The sequence below is a fragment of the Panulirus ornatus genome, chromosome 29 (assembly GCF_036320965.1).
Source record: "Panulirus ornatus isolate Po-2019 chromosome 29, ASM3632096v1, whole genome shotgun sequence".
NCBI classification, from domain to species: Eukaryota; Metazoa; Arthropoda; class Malacostraca; order Decapoda; family Palinuridae; genus Panulirus; species Panulirus ornatus.
In genome coordinates this window covers 973,355-997,813 of record NC_092252.1, presented here as the reverse complement: position 1 = coordinate 997,813, position 24,459 = coordinate 973,355, and the positions used below count along the sequence as shown (strand labels likewise).

The 24,459-nt window shown below is 43.8% G+C and overlaps 1 protein-coding gene across 3 annotated transcripts in view; it reads left to right on the top strand.

The window, feature by feature from the left end:
• LOC139757996 (terminal nucleotidyltransferase 5C) overlaps nt 1-24,165 on the top strand; it is a 268,910-nt gene extending 244,745 nt beyond the window's left edge. For all 3 annotated transcript variants that reach the window (XM_071678950.1, XM_071678948.1, XM_071678949.1), the window contains one exon: nt 17,779-24,165. The gene's annotated coding sequence lies outside the window, so the exon portion shown is untranslated. The remainder of the gene's footprint in view (nt 1-17,778) is intronic.
• The last annotated feature ends 294 nt before the right edge of the window (nt 24,166-24,459 follow it).

Genomic DNA, 24,459 nt, shown 5'->3' with positions numbered 1-24,459 from the left:
TACAGACTAACTTTCACTTGAAACCATTCACTCTCCTCTTTCCCTACTCGTATACATGCTTTACATTCATGATAGAAAAAAAACACGGCTTCTAGCAGCTTTCTTCCCACACCGTATGTTCGTAAGACCTTCCACAAGGCATCTTTATCAATTCTGGCATGCCTTCTACAGATCCATAAATGCCACATTCAAATCCAACCGTTTCTGTAAGTATTCCTCACCCACAATCTTTAAAACAAACACCTGACCCACACATCCGTTACTACTACTGAAACCATGTTGTTCTTCCCCAGTCCGATGCTCTGTACATGCCTTCACCCTCTCAATCAATACATTTCCATACAACTTGAGGTGTGCTCCACAAACTTGTACCCCTGTAGTTTGAATACTCATCTTTATCCTCCTTGCCTTTATACAGTGGCACTATACATGCATTCCACCAATCCTCAGGCCCACCACCTTGATCCAGTCAACAATACAGTCACCCCCTTTCTTGAGAAATTCGACTGTAACACCATCCACTGCAGCAGCCTTCCTACATTTCATCTTAGGTAAGGCTTTTGCCATTTCTGTCCTCGCTAAACCCTCTCCATGACACTCTCACTTTGCAAACCACCCCGACCCAAACACCCTACATCTGGCACGCTATCATCAAACACATTCAACAGTCCTTCAAGATACTCATTTCATCACTACTTGTTACCACTTCCCCTTTTTCCCCCTTCGCCGATATTCCTATTTATTCTTTTGTTTTTCGTAGTCCCTAAAATTTACTCTCTCACCCAAGCTTTCATTTACCATCTTTTCAGTCCCTGCATCTTCCTCTGGACCTCCTGCCGCTTTCTCTTTTACATCCCCCAATCATTTGCACTCCTTTCTAGCAACTTTACTTCATCCCACCGCTCACTACCTTTTCTAATCTGCCCACCTCCCAACTTTTGCATGCCACACGCATCTCTCGCACATGCTAGCTCGCCACTTTCTTTCCACCTGATATTGTTTCCTCTTTTTTGAAAACTTCTGTGTTGTTACCCTCACCTCCACAAGATAGTGGTCAAACATCCCAGCAGCTGCCCCTCTTATTAGCACATTCACATCCCAAAGTCTGTCCGTCACACGTTTACCTATTAATATATAATCCAGTAATGTCCAATGACCATCTTTCCTGCTCACATACGTATACTTGTGTATGTCCCTCTTTTTAACTTAGTATTCCCAAACACCAGTACTTTTTCAGCATACATCTGTACAAGCTGTTAACCATTTCCAAATGTAAAACTGAATAATATTATATATATATATATATATATATATATATATATATATATATATAGACAGTGAATATAATGCAATGAAGCGCGCACTTCCATAATATTCTCTGACAACAAGGATTCAATCGCCGCCACCCGCAGCGTTGGACAGTGGGTTTCGGTACAACGTGAGCAAGATGTTAATGTGTTCCTGATAGGAAATTATCAACGAGACGTCGATTGTTGTGCGTATAAGAAGGATATTTGATTACCTGCGATCAAACAATTATATCACTATTATGGTCGTAGACGAATAGTTGTCGGAGAATATATGGATGGGGTTGTTAGGGAGGTGAATGCAAGAGTTTTGGAAAGAGGGGCAAGTATGAAGTCTGTTGGGGATGAGAGAGCTTGGGAAGTGAGTCAGTTGTTGTTCGCTGATGATACAGCGCTGGTGGCTGATTCATGTGAGAAACTGCAGAAGCTGGTGACGGAGTTTGGTAAAGTGTGTGGAAGAAGAAAGTTAAGAGTAAATGTGAATAAGAGCAAGGTTATTAGGTACAGTAGGGTTGAGGGTCAAGTCAATTGGGAGGTGAGTTTGAATGGAGAAAAACTGGAGGAAGTGAAGTGTTTTAGATATCTGGCAGTGGATCTGGCAGCGGATGGAACCATGGAAGCGGAAGTGGATCATAGGGTGGGGGAGGGGGCGAAAATTCTGGGAGCCTTGAAGAATGTGTGGAAGTCGAGAACATTATCTCGGAAAGCAAAAATGGGTATGTTTGAAGGAATAGTGGTTCCAACAATGTTGTATGGTTGCGAGGCGTGGGCTATGGATAGAGTTGTGCGCAGGAGGATGGATGTGCTGGAAATGAGATGTTTGAGGACAATGTGTGGTGTGAGGTGGTTTGATCGAGTAAGTAACGTAAGGGTAAGAGAGATGTGTGGAAATAAAAAGAGCGTGGTTGAGAGAGCAGAAGAGGGTGTTTTGAAATGGTTTGGGCACATGGAGAGAATGAGTGAGGAAAGATTGACCAAGAGGATATATGTGTCGGAGGTGGAGGGAACGAGGAGAAGAGGGAGACCAAATTGGAGGTGGAAAGATGGAGTGAAAAAGATTTTGTGTGATCGGGGCCTGAACATGCAGGAGGGTGAAAGGAGGGCAAGGAATAGAGTGAATTGGAGCGATGTGGTATACCGGGGTTGACGTGCTGTCAGTGGATGGAATCTAGGCATGTGAAGCGTCTGGGGTAAACCATGGAAAGCTGTGTAGGTATGTGTATTTGCGTGTGTGGACGTATGTATATACAAGTGTATGGGGGTGGGTTGGGCCATTTCTTTCGTCTGTTCCCTTGCGCTACCTCGCAAACGCGGGAGACAGCGACAAAGTATAATAATAATAATAATATATATATATATATATATATATATATATATATATATATATATATATATATATATATATATATATATATAAAATCCCTTTTTTTTTTTTTTTTTTTTTTTTTTTTTTTTTTTTTTTCGCTGTCTTCCGCGTTAGCGAGGTAGCGAGGGTGAAGTGTGAAATAGATTATGAGATATTGGGGCCTGAACATGCAGGAGGGTGAAAGGCATGCACAGGTTGGGCTGACCAGAGAGGGTAGTGAATGAGCAACACTGACCAGGGAGGGTAGGGAATCAGGGCGGCTCCAGGTAGTGGTTTGTGAGGCTTCGTTAGTGTTGTCAGCGAGTCTAGGATGTTGTAGGTGTGTGGAGAGGTGTGCTCTGTACTAGGAAAATAGGATGTTTGTTGTGGGGATGGCCAGGTCCAGCTGACGTTGCCTCCCTTCACCAAATGCTACTTCCACCTCCTAACCCCCCCCTAAAAACTACCTGCTCATGGGCGGTAAAGGGGTGTTGCGGGGCGTGATGAACTGAGAACAAACTATGAACATTTGAACGACTTTAAAAGTTTGTATAGGAGTATATGTGATGGTCGTGGGCGTGCATGTAAGCATGTGGGAGGGGATATTGGCGTGCAGGCGGCGATAAGGGCGTGCAAGCGAGTGTGTGGGCGTAAAGACTACGGTATGGGCGTAGGGGCAGGGGTGCGAGGCAGGAACGTTACCCTTGACACGGCCCGGCCCTCCTGCCTGGCCGCGTTTTCACTTTCCACAAGAAACTCTGACCCGCCCGGCCCCGCTACCCAGCTGGACCCGCCGCCCAGCTGGCCTCACCACCCAGCTGGCCCCGCCACCCAGCTTGCTCCACCTCGCAGCTGGTTCCGCTACCCAGCTGGTTCTACCGCTCAGCTAATCCTGCCATCCATGTAGCTGGTCATGACGCCCGGGGTTCTGCAGGTAGTCCATGGTAGGTCGTTGGTGCCGCCCTGCTGCAGGTGAGCCTTGGTGGGAAGCTCGTGCTTGTTAGGAGGGTGTCTGACCTGCGAGGCGAGGAAGTATAACAAGTTGGCTGAGGGCAAACGTTGACGAGATAGGAGTCTGGCGGCGGCGTGACCGATATCAAGAAATTCACGAAATTTGAAGGTAGAATTTTTTACGATTTAGGAGCAAAAACTTCACGAGAACGAAGTACATGTACAACAAACCACCAACTCTGATGTGGTTATACAACTGCCAAGTCTGAGGTAATAAGAAAGCACAGCATCATACACAGGCAACAAATTATCAAGACGTACATAATAGCTTAAGGGAGGTGGCGGCTGCGGCGGTGTGTGTGTGTGTGAGAGAGAGAGAGAGAGAGAGAGAGAGAGAGAGAGAGAGAGAGAGAGAGAGAGAGAGCCACGTGGTGTGTGGTGTCGTGGAGCAGACACCGTTGTGTTGACTTTCTGCATCTTTATACCTAAGCCTCATCCGGGTCACGGTCATTTTCTCTAGCTTGAAAGACCTAATTTATAGCCTGGGCTTGGCTGAGCAGTAGTGCAGGTCTTAGTCTTGCATCAATCCAAATCTTTGATCAGTTCTGGTTCGGGACCAGTTTGGCATACTTGGAGTAGTGTACCAAGTCTGGCATTATCCTGAATCTTAGTGTACAGTACAATACCATATTGAGCAGAACGGTACAACCATCGGATATGATGACCTAACCTTTGACCGTACCTTAAAAGATAGGGCAAAGATCAAACCATCATATCTCAACGTTGTATCCTGGGATTCAAAAGGTGTAGGTGTGACCCTAGGCTTGTATCTTTTTTTTTTTTTTTGGGGGGGGGGGGGAGGGGGGCTGATGATTGTGGTACCATCCCTGGGCATCCGACACCAACTGGGGTCTGGTCAGCCAGGTACTCGTGTCTATATTAAGACGTTATTATGGTCTCGATGAAAGCCAGAAATTGTCGTCTTCATAAGGACCAGATATTACGTACATATACAAGACTTACTGTGGTCTGTTATGTGGCTAAAGACTAAAGTAGGTAGTGAGACCAGAGACTGTGGTGTTCCCCAGGCAGTAAGACTATGGTGTTCCCCAAGGTTAGAAACTGTAAAGTTCTCCAGACCCTGACACTGTGGTGCTCCCGAGGGCCAGAGACTGTGGTTTTCCCCTCCCTGAGACTGTGGTGTTCCTTAGGCCAGAGGTTGGGGTGTTCCCCAGGTTCAAGGACTGAGGTGTTCGCTAGGACTAGAGGTTGGAGTCTATATTAAGCTTGAAGAATAATTCTTCATCTGTTCAGAGCCGAAAACTGAGTTCACTGTTTACATTAATTACCAGACACTAATTATTGAAGGCTGAGGCTGACTGGTGTCATAGCTTGGTCGAGTGCGTCTTTGTGTTCGTCCAAGATTTTCTTCGTTATATTTTCATATTGTTAATTGTCGGGTTGTCCAGCCACTGGTTTACAGCGGAACCTCCCACCGCTGTTTGACGGAAGGGCTCTTCCCGCCGCACCTCCTGTTGCCTCTCCCTCTCATCCTGTAATGCCCCTCTTGTTACCTCTCCCTCACACCTTCTTCCACCTGCTGCCCCTCTCCTGTACCCCTCCTGCTGCCTCTCCCCATCACCCCTTTCTGCTGCCTCTCACCTTCACCCCTCCTCATACTCCTCTACTTTAACCCCCCCCCCCCCTGCTACCTCTCCCACTCAACCCCCTCCAGTTGCCCCTCTCCTTCACCTTAGTTTTGCTGCACCTCTCCCTCCTAGCCGGCCGTATACTCGTCCTCCTTCATGTTTATTCTTGTCACTTGACGCCCCTCCCAGATAAATTCGTCTCTCACTGAATTCATTTTACTTCGATAATTTTGTGAGGGAGTTGGCGAAACACGTGAAAAAACTTATGATTTACCGAATATTACCGACTCGGTAGAGAACGGGCAGTATGCTACCAGCTGAAGCCCCACCCACCCTACGACACCAGCCTCAGGCAGGACTCCCGCCCCTCCCTACACCAGCGTCGTCCTCCAGGACTCCAGACTGACTTTGATTTGGGTAGCGTAATATAACGTGACACCCTGCTGGCCGGGTGCGCGCGCGCGCGCACACACACACACACACACACACACACACACACACACACACACACACACACACACACACACACACACACACACACACATTTTCATAATCCTTTCAGAGATTTGGGCCCTCATCAGTGTACAGCTCCCTCCCCGTACAGCACAAGACATGGGCCCCCACTAGTGTAGATCTCCCTCCCCCGTACAGCACAAGATATGGGCCCCCACCCCCGTACAGCACAAGATATGTGCCCCCACCCCCATACAGCACAAGAGATGGGGCTCACCAGTGTAGGCAGGTTCACAGACACAAACGCAACGTGTCGGTCATGGTGGTCAGCAGTGCCATGGGAGATTCTGGCATGGTGGTCAGCAGTGTCATGGGGGAACCTGGGAGGTTTATTGAACCCCACTACTAGAACTTTTCCTGATCCCATATCCCACCATCCAGGGGGGGGGGTTGCTGTGTAGGATATGGCCTTGTAGCAGGGAGGCTAGGGCTCGGTAAGTCATGTAGGGGCTCTTGTACTGACCTCTGACGTGGCCAGTCATACAACACTAGACAGATGTACACACCATACACGCCCCACTGTATATGTGTGTATGTGTATTTATGTATGCCCGTTTAAGAGTGAATGAGAAAGTATTGTTTAGCGGGCTACACAGGATAAGCAGGCGGGATAGTGGACGAGACAGGCAGGCGTGATCGTGGACGGGATAGGTGAGAGGGATACGTTATAACGCATATAGGTGGAGTATGCGTCTTAGGAATGGTAGGTTGGAGGGGGTTTACTACGGTTTACGTTATTTTTTCATATCTTCCGATAGTTTACCTTACCTTCCGATGGTCTCCCTTACCTTACGATGGCCTATCTTACCTTACGTATACCATACGACGGGTTATCTTGCCTTACATATACCTTACGATGGTTTTCTTTCCGTATACCTTTGGATAATTTACCTTCCATATACCTAACGACGGTTGACCTTGCCTTCTCTATACCTTACAATGGTTCACTTTCCGTATACCTTAAGATGGTTTACCTTATCTTCCGTATACCTTATGATGATTTACCTTATCTTCCGTAAATCTTACGATGGTTTCGTTGATCTTTCAATAAATCAGACTAAGACCAAGCTGCCATGCTACCACTGTACTCAGTCATGCTGTGGAGGTCGTGCCTATAGCCATACCTTACCACCACATCCTACCGGGTCTGCTACACGTTAGCACTTCTGTCGAACCTTTAAAAGGTCCTCCAGTGTACATAGCGTGGCTGTAGGCCAGGTTTTTGCTCTATTCCCTTATTGTACTTGTTGTACCTCTTGATTTCTGGGGTATTATTTTACAATGTTCCCTGTTTCTCGTGGCACAAGGGAAATACTTTCAGTAGAAATTGGGAAAATCCTTCCAGGATATTCCACGTGTTTATAATGATGTATGTGTCCAGTCTGAGCTGTGGGGAGTACAGTACAGCAGCACTGACAATGGCTGCGATTGGGTGGGTGGGAGTGAAGGTGGTTTGTAAGTTGGGAATGTAGATGGGTACTAGGTGGGTGGATGAGGGAGAATGAGGACCAGATCTCCTTGGCTGGTAACAGCGAGTTGTCAGCCCGCCTGACTCTCTCTCTCTCTCTCTCTCTCTCTCTCTCTCTCTCTCTCTCTCTCTCGTGTTGCTTGCGATGGTGGATGTTGCGAGAGAGAATGTCGGTAAGTATGTACGAGGTGTTTTGGGGTCGTACTGTGTATGTGGGAGGGGTCACTTTGTAACATCGCGATCCAGTAAGTCAACATACTCTTTTTTCTATTGGTGTTGTGTGTGGGTGGTGAGGTGACCCGTGGGCGGGTTTGTGGTTACATGCTGGTGATGCAGGTCACCTAAGGACGGCTTTGTGACACAAGGACCACTCAGAACTAGTGCAGGAGGTTGGGAGAACTGCTGGCCTTCCGCAGGTTGATATGGCTGGCTGGTGCGTGGGGCCCCGCGTACACAAGTATTGACCTCATCATTATGAATCATCGTTTATGCAAATAAAATGGAGATATTGACATTTACCTCTACTTCAGCCATTTTTGATGATACACACAGTCAAAGAAATCAAAAGTTTTGAGTTGAATATGATGCTGTGGTACGGGTCCACACCCACTGACGACTGGTTCTGCGTGTTCGCCAGGTGTAGAGGTAAACCTGACGCTTAAATAGCTGGCGAGAAACAAGCTTGAGCTGTGTCCGATCATATCTATGCCATACAGGTTACAGCAAACGTTCGTGCTGACTTTCTACGTGGAAAGATTCTTGTGACATTTTTTTTCATTTATATCTGTCCCAGGAATAGTTTGTACGGTAGAGCCCGGGTGCACCCACCACCTCTTGCTAAAGGATCCTGCAGCCTTAAGACTAATCTCCTTCCAGTAGCAGGAGAATTAAGAATCCTTTAAAATGAGTTCTTTCACGACTTTAATTCCAATGACACAGACTCGCCAAAGGTGACTTCACGTGCAGTGTAACCTCTTATTGGCGGAATCCGGTAACACGCGTTATATATATATATATATATATATATATATATATATATATATATATATATATATATATATATATATATATATATAAAATACATGTTCGCGATTTCCCTCTTCAGCGAGTTAGCGCCATAAACAGACGAAAACACGGCACTTGCATTCTTGCTTCCACTTTCTACCCGTCATGTATAAAGCACTGAAAACAGAGCCTCTATCCACAGCTAAGCCTCACACACGTTTCCGTGGTTTTCCCTAATCATTTCATAGTCCTTGGTTCAGCCCACTGACACCGTGTCGCTCCTTGTATGCCAAATCGCTCCAGTTCGTTCTATTGTGTGAGCATCACATCTTGTGTATTTAGGTCTTGATGACTCGATCTATCCATCTCATGATCGATCTCCCCGTCCTCTAAGTTCCCTCCACTTGTGACACATATACTCTCTCCCACTTATCCTCCCCACAGGCCCACATAATTTCAGCACACCTCTCCAGCTATCAAACAAGCTCCACTTTCCATCAAACTGTCTCACAATATTATTCTTTCCTCGATCAATTATTCTGGGGGTGGAAATGGCAGCAAATGGAACCATGGAAGCGGAAACGAGTCTCAGGGCAGGGTGGGTGAGAGGGCGAAATTTTGTAAGCACTGAAGAATGCGTGGAATGAGAGAGTATTATCTAAGAGGGCAAAAATGGGTATGTTGGAAGGTATAGTAGTTCCAACAATGTTATATGGATGCGAGCCATGGGCTATGGATGAAGATATGCGGAGGAGGGTGGATGTGTTGCAAATGGAACATTTGAGGACAATATGTGGTGTGAGATGGTTTGATCTGATAAGTGATAAAAGTGTAAGTTAGAGATGTGGTGATAAAAAGTGTGTTTAAGAGATCTTAAAAGGGTGTGCTGAAATGATTTAAACATTTGGAGAAAATGAGTGAGGAGAGGTTGACAAATAGGATATTTGCATCAGAAGTGAAGGGAACAAGGAGAAGCGGGAGACCAAATTTGAAATGGATGGATTGAGTGAAAAAGATTTTGAGTGATCGGGGCCTGAACATACACCGGATACAATGAAGTGGAATGATGTGGTATACAGGGGTCGACGTGCTGTTAATGGACTAAACCAGGGCATGTGAAACGGGGGGGGGGGGGGGGGGGGGGGGGGGGCATGAAAAGCTCTTTGGGGCCTGGATGTGTTTAGGGAGATGCGGTTTCGGCGCATTATCCATAACAGCGAGAGAATGGATGTGAGCGAATGTGGCCTTCGTCTGGTTTTGGGACTACCTCGCTGATGCGGGAAACGCTCGTGTATATATATATATATATATATATATACGCTCGTATATATATATATATATATATATATATATATATATATATATATATATATATATATATATATATATATATTTCTTTTAAACTATTCGCCATTTCCCGCATTAGCGAGGTAGCGTTAAGAACAGAGGACTGGGCCTTTGTGGAATATCCACACCTGGCCCCCCTCTGTTCCTTCTTTTGGAAAATTAAAAAAAAATGAGAGGGGAGGATTTCCGGCCTCCTGCTCCCTCCCCTTTTAGTCGCCTTCTACGACACGCAGGGAATACGTGGGAAGTATTCTTAATCCCCATCCCCAGGGATATATATATATATATATATATATATATATATATATATATATATATATATATATATATGCATAAGACGAGAGAACAAAAGGGAACATCGGTGAAGGGGGCTAATGGGAAGGTAATAACAAATAGTGTGTATATATATATATATATATATATATATATATATATATATATATATATATATATATATATATATATATACACACACACAGAGTAATGAGAGAGAGTAATTGTATGTTGTGTATCCCTGTTGCAGTACATTTAAAAATTGAATAAAATATTTCCTGTTCATCGTTAAAAGAAAATTGTTACACAACGATAAGCCAGAGATGAGCGGAGTTGCTGCCCCTGGGATGTGGCAACCTGTGTCACACCCGGGATATGGCAATCTTTTTGTCACACCCGGTATGTGGTAACTTCTGTGTCACACCCTGGGTATGGTAACCTTTTTGTCACACCTGGGGTGTATTGCGGCAAACTCAATATCACACCCGGGGTGTGGAGGCTTCTGTGTCATACGTTGAGTGTATGGCTACCAGGGCCACACTCTGGGTGTGTTAACCTAATTGTCACATCCATGATGTGTGGCATCCTCTACAATTACTACTTGTACAGTACGAGGAGGGAGTCTACAATCATGGGGCCCCATCTCTTGAACTTTCTCTACAATCTTACAACTTTTCAAACATCTGCATTCTGTCCACATTCACTTTCATCATTCCATTATTCCATTCATCCAATACCTATAATGGAAAAAAAATACCTCTGTATCTTGTACACAAAATTCTTGTTGAATTCCACGTTATGGCCTCTGGTTGTTCAATCCTTGCATCTTTTGATGTACCGGCCCTACTGACATCGAAATGGTTTAAAAACTTAGTCTCCCCCATGATGGACAAATATATGGCCACTGGTGTTTTAGTTATGATACCATCTTTATTGCCTTCCTTTGGACCTTCTCTGTTAATACTTCTTGCTTCAAAGGCAGTGACCAAACTTGAGATATTCTTTTGCACATGTACAGCACTTAAATGTGATCCCAGTCAATTCAGCCATTGACTGTTTCTCTCCTTGTACATTTCTTCTGGAAGGGACTTTGTCAACAGATTATGATCAGTATTGACACCCAGTTCCATCACATACAGATTCCTGCAGCTTATTCTTCAAGATAGTATTCACATCGAAGTCATCTTTCACCAAGTCCCATCATAACTTTGCATTTCATGAGAGACGTATCAAACCAATTCTGGAGTTTGTCTCGGTCCCCTTGTACGTTTAGGCAGTTATCACTTTCCACATTTTCTTGGCATCGTCTACACAGATCAAGAAGATAAATGGTTCTAGGACTGATTCCTATTACAAAGTACTGGTGACCTCACCCCATTACGATAGGGATATTCTGCCATGATTCCTGCATTCCTTTCCACTGAGGTGATCTATCCATCGAAGAAGTCTGCCTTCTGGCAATCTAGTTAGATACACGAAATTTACTCATCTATCTCTTCTGTCACCCCTTTGAATATCACCTCTACATCTTTCCGTTCCGAGTCCCTTAGCCTGATTAGTAGCTCTCTGACAATTTATTCTTGATGAATTTACGGAAAAGTTTTAAAAGGATTTCCTGTCTAGTCCAAAATATTTATTTCAAGGTTTCATAATATATATATATATATATATATATATATATATATATATATATATATATATATATATATATATCATGAAACGAAAAAAAAAGACAAGGGAAAGTATTTACGAATTTTGGAGAAAGTGTGTCAGAGTCTGGGAACTAATTTATCTACCAGTCGTTAGGGAAATATGAACAGCAGGGTTGACTGTGGACCGGCTGCTGCTACCAGATTTGAACCGATGCTGACTCGACCACGGGCGGCCCGTAAGTGAGGTATAGTCAGCATGGACCATCAAATCTCCTGTTGTCTTTCCTCCCCATATATTATTCTGACTTGACTGTCTACCTGTCACTGAGGAACTCATCCTCCCACCTTGCTGACCAAGTGAGACACTGTCGATGGTTATGTCAGCTGTACGTGGGTCCCAATAAATGGTAGAGCGAATGTGAGTTTTGTTCATACCTGCAGGGCAGGAGAGGATCCCCGTACCGGACTCAGTAGGCTAACTTGCCGTACTCCAAAGTTATGTCACTGTATTCGAGGCATCAGGTTATCGTTCTCAAGTCTTGGTTACTTGCTGGTATTTGAAAACCTTTCCTCAACTGTCAAGTTTGGCCGGTGGAGATTGGTGTGTGCGTTAGTTTGATCTCCAAGCTGGAAACTCTAGTATGCTGTGGGTTGACCTGTGAGCATAGTTGTAGACCTGCAGGCACAGTTATATCTGAACTGGGAGAAGTTGTAATGCGGGTGTTTATTGAGACGAATTTTCTGTCTGTTAAAGAATTGTAAGGGAGACAGACTGCGGAACTGCCACCAATGCCTCGTCCTGATGCAGGATGGAGGGAGGAAAGGAAGGAAAAAGGCGCGGGAAAAGAAAAAAAATCTGAATTTTGGAAATTGAGCGAAGACGTCACTTTGAAAATTAATTGTTCTGATTAGACTGTGCTGTCCGAAGATTCATTAGACTGTGGTGTACGAAGATTCATTAGACTGTGGTATACGAAGATTCATTAGACTGTGGTATACGAAGATTCATTAGACTGTGGTGTACGAAGATTCATTAGACTGTGGTATACGAAGATTCATTAGACTGTGGTATACGAAGATTCATTAGACTGTGGTGTACGAAGATTCATTAGACTGTGGTATACGAAGATTCATTAGACTGTGGTATACGAAGATTCGTTTAGATTGAAGCAAAGTGTCTGAAAAAATGGTTAGCGCATTGGGAAGAATGACTCGCCCGGTACGCTAACTTAGTGTTTAGACAAAATCTGTGAATTGCTTGGAAATTGTAGGTAATGTGGACGATTTTCTGGTGTATTGGAAGGTAGGTAGAGGATGAGGGCAGTGCTGGCGTGTTGGAAGGTTGGCAGTGGTTGGTGTGTCATGATGAAAGTACTGCATGTGGGTTATGTTTGTGGGTTGGCGGAAGAACGGCTGAGTTAGCCGTGGCCAGACGACGGCCTCACTCCTGTTACGCTCTGGTTTCTTTGTACCACATGGCGCACCCTCTCATCCATCTCCGCTCATTTAGTCCTGTCTTTACTCTTCTCTCTCTAATACTTTCATTTCCCCTGTCATCATCCTTCTGTTCCCTCCACCGTCGTTTCTGGTCCCGTCCATGGTTCTCCTCCCGACTGTTGCACTACATTTGGGCTCGTAATCCTGGAAGTGCCTCGCTTCCTCTTCCTATCACTCGCTTGCCAAGTGTGCCTCCCTGACCGTGTGCTGGCCAGTCTGGTAGCCGCGCACAAAACTAGAGGGAACCAAAGTCTTTTTCTGAATTATTGTGACACTCGTAGGAGGAGGGGGTAAAGACGGCTCTCTTTAATATAAACCATATCAGTCGAGAGAGAGAGAGAGAGAGAGAGAGAGAGAGAGAGAGAGAGAGAGAGAGAGAGAGAGAGAGAGTCATACACAGGCGAGACGCCTTTGTGTTATCCAGCTGAGGTGGCACAGGCCTCTGGCTTGTCCAGCCGACACGGTGGATGAGGTTGGGGCAGTTTAAAGCCTAACAGGCAGGAGGGCAAAGGTGGAATGGGGGTTATTGGGTGCCAGGGCAAGGGATGAGTGGGACTAGGGCGGGGGATAATGGGAGATATATATGGGAGCGTGAAGGGTGGTTGGGGTTGGATTGGGGGAGGAGGCTGGCACTGAGATGATAACGTAAGGGAGAGAAAGACTGGGGAAAGGGACTTGGGGAAGAGATGCGATGGGAAAGACTGGCAAATGTCTGTCCAAGTTATGGAAGGGACGAAGGCTAGACAAGAGATGAGAGGGAGGATGGGCAGAGTGCATGCTGGACGGTGAGGCCAACTTTGTAACCAGGAGGAGAGACTGGACGCCAGAGCCCGGCTCCGGCGCCTGGACCACACACGCTTGCTGATACGTCACCAGTGAGGCAGGGGGCCGCCCCGCCATAACTATCCTGACGGGGGGGGGAGCGGTGGGCAGGTAAGGCTCCACCTTTCGAGGGGTCCAAACTGAGTAGCTGCTGCTGCTTCAGTGTGAAGAAGGTTCTTCCTTGAGGGAACGCCTTCAGGCTAACGGTAGCAGTACTGCAGTGCGGTGCTTGTTCTTGTATTTATCTTCTTCCTCATTCCTCCTGGCCCAGGAAGAGGCGGCGACTCGCCAACGTGGAACCTAAGGCTACGTCATTCAGCCAAACGGCCTGATGGATGTTATTGCCACTTCGCCAGGTTCACAAGTCCCTCCTCTAGTACTAATGTTATATTTTGTTCATGGTATTGTTGATCCTTCACCTCCCCAGTGAAATAATAATAATAATAATAATAATAATAATAATAATATTATTATTATTATTATTATCATTTTTATTATTATTATTTTTATTATGATCAGTATTATTATTGTTTTTATTAGTATTATTATTATTAGTAGTAGTAGTAGTATTATTATTTATTATTATGATTATTATCATTATTATTATTATTGTTATTATTATTATTATTATTATTATTATTATTATTATTATTATTATAGTAAATTAAAGTATTGAGCAGTGTATGTTGGAAAGGTAGAATGCCTGCCTCCCACTATGTGGAGGGGAGGGCACCAACCACCCTGTACACCGAGAGGGAGGGAGGGAGGGAGGGGAGTAATGTGTGCACCAGTGAATGTCAGTTGTGTAAGTTGCGAATAGTGTTGGTGACAGGACGCTGCCCTGGGGTTCCCCGCCTAGTAGAGGGAACTTTGGTGACGTTGCAGAGTTGTTGATTTCTTCGGTGGTCGGGGGGCATGACCATCTTGGGTCAGGAGGTGGAAGCATGACCATCTTAGTGTAGGAGGTGGGGGTGGGGGCCAAGGCCATCCTAGAGCAGGAGGGGGGCATGACCATCCTGGGGCAGGAGTTGAGGGCATGGCCAACCTAGGGCAGGAGGTGGGGGCATGACCATCCTAGGGCGGGAGGTGGGGGGCATGATCATCCTAGGGTAGGGGGTTATAACTGTCATGGGAGGGGTAAGCTGGAGACGGGCAAGATGCGTGGTCTCACCTGTGGGAAGGGGAAGACAGATTTCATATTACAATGTTTATTTTGTAGGGAAGGTGCGCCACCCTGGTCGATGGGTGAGGTACTGCCTGTCTTGCAACACTAACCTCTACAACTGTCCTCATACTTGTCGGCTTTAATCATTGATGATTTGCATATGACCGTTATCCCCAGACTTTAATAACCTCATTAATGCATTTTAAAGATGACGTTATTGATCATATCTGTGGAGGCCTGACCTTAGCCAGGAGAGTTGGGAGAGTGGCTGGAGTGTGACCTCTCAAAGAGAAAGCATAACCTTACTGGGGGTTGGGGAGAGGTGCCCCCACCTGGCCAATGAGGGAGACGACCGCCGTCTGGGGAGAAGAGGCAGTGACCTTAGTGGGCCAGAGGAGGCGGCGCTGACCTCAATGTCTGACCTTACGGGAGGGGCGATATTTGTGGGACTGATCCGTATGCGAGCGACCTTATTGGTGGGAGAAGTGACCCTGCAAGGTGGATGGCGAAGTTTCTCCGTGGCCCGAGGCAGCTTGAGGTGACCTTGCTGGGGCGTGGGACTCCCGCACACCACAGTTACCTCCCAGTTACATGACCTTCACGATGACTGGCACTGCTCACCTTATGAGGCCAGTACATGCCGCACAGCACAGTGATGATGCCAATAACAGCCGCTCAGCATAGTCTTGGTGCCAATACCAGCCTCTCAGCATGGTCAGGGGATCAGTACCCGTCACTCGGCATGGTCCGGGGGTCAGTGCCCGTCAGTCAGCATGGTCAAGAGGCCAGTACCAGTCACTCAGCATGGTAAGGGGATCGGTGCCCATCGTTCAGCATGGTCAGGTGGTCAGTACCCGTCACCGAACATGGTCGGGGGTCACTGTTAGTCTCTCAGCATGGTCAGGGTTACAATTCAAGGGGCCAGTAGTGACAGTTCAACATGGTCAAATATTTGTGTTATGAATGTTGAAATATTTGGAAAACGAATGAATGATTTTTTTTCACTACTTGACAATACTGTACTTGTAACACCACTGTACTTGTTGCACTACTTGTTACACTAATGTACTTGTTACACTACTTGTTACACTGATGTACTTTTTTGATAATTGTTACTTTTAAAGATAGAAATATAGTTTTGTAGTTTTAGTCATATGTTTTTGGAGTGAGCGGCGCTAAAGACAAATAAAAGTTCGTTGTCTTTACACAGTGTTACAACTGTTTGAAGATCGTGGCGCCCCAGCTGACGAGACAGAGAAAGTGGCCATCTGCTGCTCTGGCGTCAGCGGCGCCATCTGCCACAGTGTGTCCATCTGCCCGGCTAGGTTCGTTCCAACACCGTGGTGTGGGTGCCCCACTAGACCCATCTGCCCGGCTAGGTTCGTTCCAACACCGTGGTGTGGGTGCCCCACTAGACCCATCTCTAACAACGTCTTACCCATTTACATGATGGTTCTCGCCTGACCCGCGAGCGGAGATAACCTTACTATACCCAGCTGATGTCAGCCACTACACCTTGGACTTGCCTTACGTGTCCTACGGTGTCGAATGTTCTTGTGGCAGGTGACAGCATTCACATGGCTGGACCAGATGAGCCTCATCTTGATGTGATGAGTTCCTCCCGTCCTGTCCCCAGGCGTTGGAGCTGCACCAGTCAACTTTTGTTTGTATTTCAAACTATGAGGCACGTGCACGGTCGACTGTCCAACACTACCAGGAATTTACAAGATAAACTCATAACGACGCCTTTGAAAATTTTTGAGACGTAACCTTATCGTAGTACATAGAAGACGATTACGTTTGATTCCTAAAAATATGCAAACAAAAAGTACATATGTGCACGTCTGTGGTATCCTAAATTATTTCATCCCATCCTTTCAAACGATTTCTTTGAGCTCAAGACTTTAAACGTTTTAACCTTGGGGCATGAAATTACCCCTGCCTGGTGGACCAGTGCCTTAACGCATCTATACCAAGTTCCAGCTTTCTGGGCCACAGGGAACCTCCTAAAGCAGGCATTTCTCTCTCTCTCTCTCTCTCTCTCTCTCTCTCTCTCTCTCTCAAAACATGTGATACGACCACCATCAGAGGACGCTTGTCTGACTCCAGCGTAGCAGTGGAGCGCCGGAACCTCCCCGCTTCTAGGTTCACGGGGGCATTGGTTCCAGGGCTCAAGGGAAGGTGGCTCCAGAGTTTTAATGAAGTGGCTCCAGGTTTCAAGGGTTCACAGGACAATGGCTCGAGAGTTTGTGGGACAATAGCTTAAAGGGTTCGAAACAGTACGTCTAGGGTTAACGGTGTAGTCAGTCAGGGTGGGTGTGACGGGATCAGAGGTCATCGTCACAGCAGCCGCGGGTAACGCCGCCACCGGTGGTCAGCGTTGGAGTCCGGCAGCGCCTGGCAGAGGTCTGGCAGGGCCTCTAACACGTGTGGTTTACACAACGGTAACATGTACCAGTGTGTGTTGGGGGTATAGCGATACCCTGAGGAGGCTCTACAAGAGTGACTACCTGAACTTGACACGGTACATATCTGGAGTTGTGTTGGCAAGTCTTCTACCCACTCACCCCACACTGGACCCAGGTTGTCATTATAACCATGCGCAGCTGTGGTCTCGAACCTCAGGTAAACCTTGTGACTTCCTGGTGACTCTTCGTCACATCGTGATCGATCATTGTGAACGAACGTATGTCTTTACCTTTTAAGATTTCATGTGCCTAAAGTATGCCTCTGTGTGATCATATTAACTCTAACAATGTTCTTATGCATATTTTTGTTTTGCAGGTCAAGTTTGAGTTGACCTCTAGGAGCCTCCCCGTGGCACTGACCAATCGAGCAAAAGTCAGGCCAGGTCATCTTGGGTCAAGTCGCGACTTCGTGAATGATAACAACATTAGGAATCGACGCTGCGGTTCTGCAGTGATAGAACTGCTAGCATCTGACGTCTTCAGTCATATAACGTCATGATACCAGCAACTGATCACTGGGAACGTCTCCACCCATATCTTCAACCCATGACCACAAGCACAACGGAGCTGGAGCTTGACATCCTTGCATCCATCCTCCCTTCTGGAGGGCTTGCCACAGTGTGTACAACAGTGGTAAAGGAGGCGGGTTGGAGGAAGTTGGTGGACGCACACTGCGACCCGGAACCGAGGGACGCCACCTGCGTCCACCAACGCCATCTGCGAGCAGAAAGTGTAACTAATGCTCTCGGGTTTTCGTATTTAGATCATGCTCAAGACAAGAAAGCAGTTTCATTTCTTGGTGCTTATTAATAACTCTTTATGTTTATAAAATGTGCGCTTCTTGTGAAAGGGTTTTAACTCTGTTAGCTAAGAAGTGTCAAAATGATAATTTTTATCGATAGATACATACTGACATGTAATCACGAAAAAAAATTATTGCGTCAAGTACATGATGTTAGTGGTTCAAGATAAATAAGATGCTAAAGTTGATTTCTCAAAATAGAAATGTCAAGATATTAACGGCTTGGGTGTACCAGTTATGGTTTACTTCAGCAACGGGTCAGGTGAGCCGGGGTTTACAGCCAGTGTAACACCAGTTTCCTGAGTTGTTCTTAGGCTGCACCTGGTTTGCCTACTGTTTACTAGGGCTGGTTTACCCTTGCCACAGTTTACCTCCAGTTTACCTGAGCCACGGTTTACTTGTCCCGTGTTCACCTGGCGAGAAAAGCAGTCACAAAAAAAGCGGCGGCCCTCAAGCTACCCTTATAGTTCCATTTCTGTATATCTCTAGGTAGGAACATGTCATGTGGTTGGGAAGTCCACGGGCCATGCAAGCCCATTTTTATCATGGTACAAAGTTCTTAATGAGTGAGTGAATGAGTCTTCTGCAAACTGTTTATATATATATATATATATATATATATATATATATAATTTCGCCATCCACTAATGAAGATTAGTTTAATTCATGCGATGTATAAACTTTAGGGTAAATGTGTAATAGTTGTGAATGGTGGGTGTGAGATATTATGGTGATTGCAGTTATTTCTCTAAATGTGATACAAAATGACTTCATATGTGGCTGAGGGTTAGCTGCTCATCAGTAACCCAAAAGTTCTTATTGCATGATTATTATATTGTGTTGAAACTCGTGGTGAAGGAAATAAAGAGGCAAGGCTCTTGTTGAGTTAAACAGACGGCGGCTGGGGTTGTTTAGCTCGTCTGGTGATATTATTCTGAAGATTATACGAAATGCTATTTTGGAAAGCAGTGTCTTTCTTTCTGAAGTATTTTTCTAGAAGCACAAATCAGTGGGCAGGACATATCACGGCTCGTGTGTGCAGCTTTATCCTCTGTAAATTTTTTAAAGTATTGAAAATTCTAGATTTATGTGAAGGTAGTGGCATTCTAAGTTGCATATCAACATCGTCTCCTCATTGCGAATATAATAATTCATGTTACAGAAACATTGTCCCTTTATTGTGATTATCTTGATTAACAGAGTTGAATATCTTCCCTGCTGATATTAGAAGTCGGCTTGGAGAGGTATCACCTCACATACCATAAGTACTGTGATTTAAGTGTTGCACCATTTCTGTGATAGCTTGTTGGGGCCTGCTTTCTGGAACTGTTCACCTCAGTGAAACCCATTCCAGTTTTGGAAAGATTTACTTTCCGGTATGACCCAGTGTATTCAATGATCGAGTCCTAAAAACAGTCGTGAATATTAGTTTTAGAATGCCGGCCCTTCGCCCCTACACACACTGAGCCGTGGACTACAGCCCTCGCAAATCACTTAGGCAATCAATCTCACACTATGGAGTGACCAAGGAGAAGGGCAGCACGGTTAGTGCTACAGTGACCATGGCATAGCTTCACCAGACAAAAGGAAACACGGCCCCATAGTTCGTACCACCTTACACTAAACTCATTGGAGTGTTTTTTGGTGATACAAATGATCGAGCAACGTATCTTGTGAAATGACTCATTACCCAAAGGTGTTATATATTCAAGGTACTTCCTTGCACCAGATTTACTGTAGCCGTAGGAGGGATGTGTAAATAATACTAATGCTGGCGTTAGTTTAGAACTGCAGTGGTTATGTGGCAGGAGCACTTGTCAATGTGACTCACTTCATCTGTCTCCTACATGTGAATGAGATCAGAAAGTAAAGGTTCTTGCCATTTTGTTTCTCTGTTTCCTCCTGTTTCTCTGCCTTCATCCTTTCTTCCTTTCTTGCATATTCTTTATTCACCTTCACCCATCTAACTTCCCTCCATCTCCTTGCTTCTTCTCTCTCTAGACTTGATTTCTCTTCATTTGATCATTACTTCCTCCCTCCCACTCCGTCCTTGTGTCTCATACTAACACCAATATTTTTAAGCACTTTCTCACTTAGACTTGCATAAATTTTCAGGAACTTGGTACAGCTGGATCCTGGACACATTGTTTACCACAGACAAACCAGGTCCTATCAAGAACAGCCAAGTGGCAGGTTAAATGAGTACTTGAGTGGTTAATGAATACTTGAGTGGTTAAATAATTACTTAAGTGTTTAAATGAATTCTTGAGTGTTTATGTAGTTATCTAAGTGTTTAAATTAATGTGATCAAGTAAATACTTATTTTTAAGTAAATACTTGAGTGTTTGGGTAAATACTTGAGTGGTTAAGCAGATGTTTGAGTAGTTCAGTAAATTAAATGATGTACCCCGACTTTTCAGGACGGCCAGTACTTTTAATCTGTAAATTCATACATGTATTCTAAATGCATACTTGTACTCTACTAAGCTGTACACGTACTCTGCATTTCAGCCGCTCAAATGCTTGCATAAACTTATTGTTGTCAAATTGGGCTGAGGTTTTTTTTTTCTTTCTTTCTTTCCTTTATAAGTTGCCAACTAGGATCCATAGCTGACCATTCAGGAGACAGTGATAACTGTAGTACAACAGTCAGAGGACAGGAATATATATATATATATATATATATATATATATATATATATATATATATATATATATATATATATATATATATATATGGATCTCGAGTATAAAGGAGGCTACCCTATATACAGGAACACCATTTCCATTTGAAGTTAAATTCTTGCTTCTACAAACTTGTTTCAGGTGTAATTTGGGTCCTTCTCGGTCATCTTTTTCTACCCTCCTTTATTTTCTAAAAGTTTCCAGAAACATTGTGAGACTCATTTTCGACACATTTAGTGTCATACATCTGCACAGTTTGTTTTGACACAATCGTCAGATGCCACCAGTATGCACATGACATCCTCTTGAATTGAAATTGTTTGACCCTCAACTTTGGATGAACCTAAGAGCCTTGTCATCTATAACATCACTGCCATACATCATAACTATGAAAGAATTATATTCACAGTCTTGTGCCACAGCTGCAGAATGTCAAGTTTTCTTTCCGGTGGTTATTCCTCTCAACCTTTGTTGCAGATCTCAGACAGTAAGCAAAAGAGGGGCATACTTGGCTATTAATGGGATCATCATCTATCATGGAAAAACAAATAATCATCACTCATTTTCATTTTAGTGCAGAAATAATATAAATTTGAACATTATCAAGTTCCACAATAATGCGGAAAATACCTGCCAATGATGGTTTTCATTTATTTTTTATTTCTAAATGGATTATTTGGTGCCTGAGACCGAAGGTTTTGCAGAAGCATTTGATCAGGTCTTTTAGGGTAGTCCTGGTAATCCCATTTATTTCATCCATTTCCTCTCTATCACATTTTCTTAGTAAGTAAATGAGAGATATTGAATAGGTACTAGTATCTTGTGTTGCATAAGTTATGTATACTTTTTTTGAGTTTTATCGCAGCCTTCTGTATAAAGTAAAAAAAAAAAAAAAAGGCCCAAGGGTTACATTGCCACAACAAGCAAATTTTAGCTGTAGTCTGACTGTTCTCCTCTTAACAAAGTGTCTAGACTCAACTGAAAAGGTTTTCACCTTAACCTGAAACGAGGTGATAAACTGAAAATGCACAGAAGTAGAGTTGTATTGCCAGTAGATGGCCCCATCATCTTGTAATGCCAACCCCCAATTTCCAATGTTCACTAATCCCAGTATTAGAGTGAATTCTGTTTCTGACAAGTATTTTCACTTCTATTCCTTGAGCTTAGTGTAAATATGGGGCCATGTCTGTATTGAGAGTAGTAACTGAGGAAGTGGTATTAAGTATGAGTATAGTCTGTTTCTCCTCCAGAGCAGTAGACTGTCAGAGGAAGTTATGAACCTCTGAATCAGTGGAAGTGCACTACAATAAAGATAAGAAACTACAGAGTTTGATCAGAAGCCCACAGAAAAGAACAAAGGCTCCTAAAGTTTTAACACTCTTGTCTGAACCCTTCAGTCCTGGAACCACTCAAAATGTTTGAACTTTATGGCACACTTTTTTTAATTTGTTGGTTTCAGTATCATATTAATTTGTTTGATAAAGTCTGAAGTGTACTGGGAGGATACAGTAATAGAAATGGCACAGAAGCTGATGTTTGTGCTTGACTTTAAAGTAAAAGTGATCCACAAAGGGAATGTTGCAGTGTATGGTCATTTGAAGTGCTTGATTTCCTGGTTGTGAGTTATATTGGAGCGTGAATGTCTTTAGGCAGTTGTTCTTTGCAGATTTGTTCCATGTTCACAACATGCCGCCTGAAAACTTCAAGGAAATGACAGCAAATGACTCTCAGCAGAATTCACTCCACTTGGGATTGATCTTAACTTGTGAGACACGTCTGTATGGGACATGTCTGTTTGTGAATATGGTTGATCAAGGTGAACAGAGTTTAAGGGGAGTTTAAGGCATACAAGTTAGGAGTTGATGACCCTTGTAAGTTAGATAATCCCATCGTTTTCCTTCTAAGCCTCCCCCCTCCCCCTCCACACTTTTTTTTATTCAAATATATATGTGAAAGTAGCTTTTTCCTAGGATTAAAAAAATGCCATTATCTTGGTGTGTATTCTAGGGATTTGCTCATAGGGTAGGGTGTACTATTTATTTGTTCTGGTTTGCTCACAGTTCATAAGCTTTTTCAGAACTTTATATACAAAATGCCTTTTTTGAGTGCAGAGATGATGCATATTACCTTTTATTGAAATGGGGACCAAAAGATAGGCTGCAAATCCCTTTTTAATCATATATTATTTATTTGTTTTTTGTCAGACATTTGGCAATTTTTTTTTTTTTTTTTTTTGGTCATGTATGTAGAGGACAGAGCTGCAGTTGATTAAAGGTAAGACTGAATATGATAGGGAAAGAGGGAGAGGTTTGAAGTGCTTGTGTGTATGATAAGAAGACATACAAAAAGTTTTAGCACTTACCAATCAGCTCTTGTATCATGGTGATAAGTCCACCACAGTGCTGTGAGTGGTTACATCAGCATTAACTACCCCAGAGTACAATGACTAGGTTTCCTGTAGCCTACAAATGCTAAAATACCATGAGTATCATTGTGTACTGTGACTTGTTTGATCTCTATCCTCCACAAGCTGTAGCTTCACGACTACAATAATAATTCATGACTAAGTCTCTCTTTCCCCCATAAGCTGCAGCACTATGACTGTACCACTGTGAAACATAGCTAGATCACTGTTCTTTCCTCCTCAAGCTACATTACACTGACTGTGCCATAATATACCACAGATAAGCAAGTCTTCTCTCAAGTTACAGTACTATGACTGTACCACTGCATACCATGGCCATGTCTGTCTTTCACAAGCTGAAGTACTATGCCACTACATGTCTTTGTAATGAGTGGATAAGTGTCTGTAACCCAGAGAAGTTGCACTACTGACCTGCTGTCATGCAGCTTGACTGATGTCTCTGTCCTCACTTTACTGACCAATATATATTTTTTTTTCTTTTTTGCCTGGATGTGATGACCTATTGCCATACATATACCTAAACATGTATGGTCACGGCTATACACATTATGTATGGCCAAGGCTGTACACATTATGTATGGCCATGGACATATACGTCTGTGTATGGTCGACTCAGGATGTCAGATTTATGTATGATAACCATCTTATATTCTGGATAAAAATGCTGTGTAAAAATGTTAGTATCATATGTAAAAAAAAAAAAAAGCTTAAAAGTTATAAATAATAAAAAGTAGAATGTCCACAATTCATATATTTTTGCTTTACAGTTGCGGGCATATAGGGGTTAGAAATCCTGTATGTTTGACAGGAATTGTAAACAAACAAACAGGACTGTCAGAGGGGTGTTATGGGGAAGTTTTGAAATCAATCACTGTGATTCACTGTTTCAAAAAGGTTGTGTTAGTTCATGCTCATAAATCCACAGGGTTGTGTATTACCCTGTGTTTTGAGTTACAGAATTCCTTTAATCCCCATTTTAAGGGATTCAATACCATATATATATATATATATATATATATATATATATATATATATATATATATATATATATATATATAATATATTAGTGGATTGTTGCAGAAAAT